We start from the raw sequence: 4,530 nt of genomic DNA, 5'->3' as shown, positions 1-4,530 counted from the left end.
GATCAGGGCGATCAGGACGGTGAGGGAACAAGTTCGAAGGAGAGGAAGAGACATCACAAGCGTAAGGGTAAAATCCCTACTGAACCCTCTAACTCAGATAGCCGCTGATGCTAAGGTGGGGGAACTCGTGGCCCAGCTTGCAGAGAGGGACAGAAGGGATTAAGCTCATGTGGAGGAGATGCAGACCCTGATAGAAGAAGTCCAGAAACTAAAGGGTCAGCTTACTGCCGCGGAGGTTGCATTCTCAGATGGACAAAAAGAGTGGTTTGCGGCCGGGAGAGAGGCCGGAGTGGCACAGGGCCAAAAGGAGGGTTTTAAGACTGGCCACGCACAAGGATTATAGGAAGGCCAGGCTGGTCGAATCACTTTAGAGGAGCACCATCAAGCCCTTGCCAGCTCCCGTGTTCCTGTAGCTCGAGATTTTCTGATGTCTGGCACGTTCAAAACTGTCGAACTCAAATCTGCCGACTTCTTCAACAAGGGCTATAGGACATGTGTGGCCCAGATCGAAACCTTGGGTGGCTTCGCAGATTTCTTCGATCGCAGTCGATTGGACATAACCATAAATGGGAAGCTGCAGCGATAGATGACGAGTCCTCCACCTTCCTGGACGAGATAGAACCTGATCCTTAGTGGATAGCCTCCATTTCTTGAATTTTTTGTAGGTTGGGGTCGAAAATAAAATATTCTGACTATTTTGTACTAACCCCCGAACAGAACGATCCTGTAACTATTATACCATTTTATCAATACAACACTTTTGAGATCAGTTCTCTGCTTCGCAAATTTATTATCTTCTTCATTCTTGTCAATATCTGTGTTGCATACTTAACTTTTTATCTATCGATACTTTAAGGGTGCGTCTTTTTACAGATCGCACTTTATTGGACGCTTCTTTTTCAGTTGGCGTGTAGCACCCTATTCGCCACAAGGGCTATATCTACCCTAAACGTTATACTTATAATAATCCCTGTGTTTATATATATAAATGCACATAATCATCTAATCAATATGCATACGTAATCACAACATCATAACGACATAGTCAACCCACAACATCACATATATACAAATCAAACACCACAAGTGATCCACCACAGTTGATCGTTACGCCTATGTTCTCTTTATACAAACAAAATAAGATTTGTACTCTAGCTGACAAGAGGAGAAAACAGCACACTGGCCCGACCTGCATGAGTATAGTGCGTAGACCTATTATTCAACAGTCAGACACCTCAAAGTCTACTCCTGAAAGAAAATGTCAACAGAGGGATGAGCCTGCCACTCAGTAGGTAAATAATCAACCCTATCTATATATGTATATCAAACACAGCCCAAACAGGACAAGTAGGCAACATGCATGGGTTACAGTCAATTTAACTCCAACGTAATCAATTGTAGTACACCACATAGCTATCTCAAAATAAAATAATCAATTAAACTTTCTTTTTCCTAGTTTGCTTACCAGAAGGTGATATCATGTTTTTCCCGTTAACTCAATCTCACCGTTATATAAATTTAAGTGAATCCCCTTGATAGCCGGCTCATCAATCTCATTTCGCATCATAGCTCTTTCAATTCGCATCATAGCTCTTTTATTTCGCATCATAGCTCTTTTCACATCACATCTTTTTCATATCGCATCAAAGCTCTTTTCATTTCATTTCTTTCTCATATCGCATCAAAGCTCTTTTCATTTCATTTCGCCTTATAGGCTTTTCAACACATCAAGGGGTATTCACGTCACAATTATATTCACTTTCCACCACTCCCTCATTTCCACATATCATCATTCTTGTAAGCAACTAGTAACGTAAAATAATATATCAACATATTCTCATTTGCAGATATCCACAACACATCAAACAATAAACAAAATATTTCAACGCATTTTCTCATTCCACGTACACAATACCGTCAATTAATTCAAATCATCCATCACTCACATACTTTCAAATAAATCAATGTCAGCATGAACCACAAATTCGTATAACAGTAAAACCACAAATAATGGAGACATATATAGATAATACTAATTATTTACTTACCTCAACCTCACAACGTTTCTTTCTACTCAATTGCTAATTGTTAGTCATTTCACCTCACCTCCGTATCCTATAATGAGTTATACCACACACAAATAATATAGCAAGAATATCGCAATTTCTTTTAAATATAATATTGACTATCATTTGCACAATTTCTAATAATTCTTTAATATTCCATTTCTATCGAAATACAAATCTTCGTTTTTGTCCCTTTATTAACATACCATTTATTAACTATAATTTTTGGAATATTTTCATGAATTTTCTACCAATTTCTCGCTATTATATAATTTAATTAAGCAATAATACATAGAATTGCGTATTTTGTTAATCATTCCAATGGAATTGTGTAAATTAGTATAATAATAATTAAATCTAACAAATCTAATAATTTAATTAACCAACTACATCATTTTTATATCCGATTCTATATTTAATTAGACACTATTTTAAATAGGCAAACCCGTAAAATATTCCGATTAAATGATACATCGCTTAGTATAAACAACATTTAATAAACGGACTAATTAAATAATATAATTATATAAATTAATAAAAATTAAAGTAGAAATCTTACCTGGCGCAACCACTGAAACAGCAAACAAAATTGCAATTTTTTTAAGATTTGTGATTGTGTTGGTGTGATTGAACACACATATATTATTATAAATTAGTATAATAATAATTAAATCTAACAAATCTAATAATTTAATTAACCAACTACATCATTTTTATATCCGATTTTATATTTAATTAGACACTATTTTAAATAGGCAAACCCGTAAAATATTCCGATTAAATGGTACATCGCTTAGTATAAACAACATTTAATAAACGGACTAATTAAATAATATAATTATATAAATTAATAAAAATTAAAGTAGAAATCTTACCTGGCGCAACCACTGAAACAGAAAACAAAATTGCAATTTTTTTAAGATTTGTGATTGTGTTGGTGTGATTGAACACACATATATATATATAAGTAGAGGAGGGGGGCGGTGGGTAATGGGCCCACCCTCAAAATCTTTTATCCTCTCTTTTTTTTTTCTTTTCTCTTTCTTTTATATATATATATGTAGATATATTATTTATTAATATATATCTGTATATATTACTTTCTAATATATATATATTATGTACATATATATATTATTATATATTTTATTATTTAATTAGAATTTTCTTAAAATACCCATTACGTCCTTCCTAATTTTCTTAATTAATATAAATTGTTCCAAAATATTATAACAAACTCCAATTTAATTCATTCAAGTGTTATTATATTTCAATTATGACCCATAATTTAGTGGCTAATTAACTAAATTTCACGAAAATTTACCAATTAATCCTACAATTATGTATTATAATATTTGGTGCGTCACAATTCTCCCCTCCTAATAAGAATTTCGTCCTCGAAATTTAACTAACTTATCGGCTCAGGGAATAAATATGGGTATTTTTCTCTCATGTTCTCCTCAACTTCCCAAGCGGCTTCCCTTGGAGAGTGATGACTCCACTTGACCTTCACCATTGGTATTTCTTTATTCTTCAATTTCTTTATACTCCGGTCCAAAATTTCTGTTGGCTCTTCTACATATGTCAATCCCTCTGATATCTCTATCTCTGGCTCATGCAAAATATGACTAGGATCGGATCGGTATCGCCGTAGCATAGAGACGTGAAACACGTCATGTATCTGCGATAATTCTGTCGGTAATGCTAACCGATAGGCTAGTGGTCCAACTCGCTCCAGAATTTCATATGGCCCAATATATCGCGGACTCAGCTTTCCCTGCTTCCCGAATCTTAAGATTCCTCTCCATGATGATACTTTTAGAAAGACTTTTTGCCCCACTTCGTATTCCATCTCTTTACGATGCTTATCGACGTAACTCTTCCGCCGATCCTGTGCTGCTTTCAAACACTTTTTAACTGTTTTTATCTTGTCCACTATTTCTTGAACTAGCTCCGGCCCTTCAAGCTGTCTCAATCCCTCAATATCCCAATAGATCGGGCTTCGGCATTTTCTTCCATACAAAGCTTCATATGGAGCCATACCAATAATGGAATGAAAACTATTATTATAAGCAAATTCCATCAGTGGTAGATGATCATCCCAGTTTCCTCTGAATTCAATTACGCAGGCTCTCATCATATCTTCCAATGTCTGAATCATTCTTTCTGACTGTCCATCGGTCTGAGGGTGAAACGCTGTACTGAAATGCAATTTTGTACCTAGCGTCGTTTGCAAGCTTCCCCAGAAATGAGAAGTAAATCGAGGATCTCTATCAGAAACTATAGAGGTAGGAATGCCATGTAATCTCACAATCTCTGAAACATATAATTCGGCGAGCTTATCCAAGGAATCATTTTGACGGATTGACAGGAAATGTGTAGATTTAGTCAATCTGTCAACAATCACCCAAATAGCATCATGTCTTCTGAACGTACGTGGTAACCTAATGACAAAATCTATAGT

General features: G+C 35.3%; 1 long non-coding RNA gene across 1 annotated transcript; it reads right to left on the bottom strand.

The window, feature by feature from the left end:
* Positions 1–1,003: 1,003 nt before the first annotated feature.
* Positions 1,004–2,992, bottom strand: LOC148788279 (uncharacterized). Its single transcript, XR_016065303.1, has 2 exons — positions 2,942–2,992; positions 1,004–1,248 (listed from the first exon to the last, which is right to left on the bottom strand). It is a non-coding gene; the product is annotated as an uncharacterized LOC148788279 (long non-coding RNA).
* Positions 2,993–4,530: the final 1,538 nt, after the last annotated feature.

The sequence above is a fragment of the Sesamum indicum genome, linkage group LG4 (genome assembly GCF_026168435.1).
Source record: "Sesamum indicum cultivar Baizhima isolate 11 linkage group LG4, ASM2616843v1, whole genome shotgun sequence".
In the NCBI taxonomy this organism is placed as follows: domain Eukaryota; kingdom Viridiplantae; phylum Streptophyta; class Magnoliopsida; order Lamiales; family Pedaliaceae; genus Sesamum; species Sesamum indicum.
Note: the sequence above shows the minus strand (reverse complement) of the source record. Positions and strands in the feature narration are given on the sequence as shown.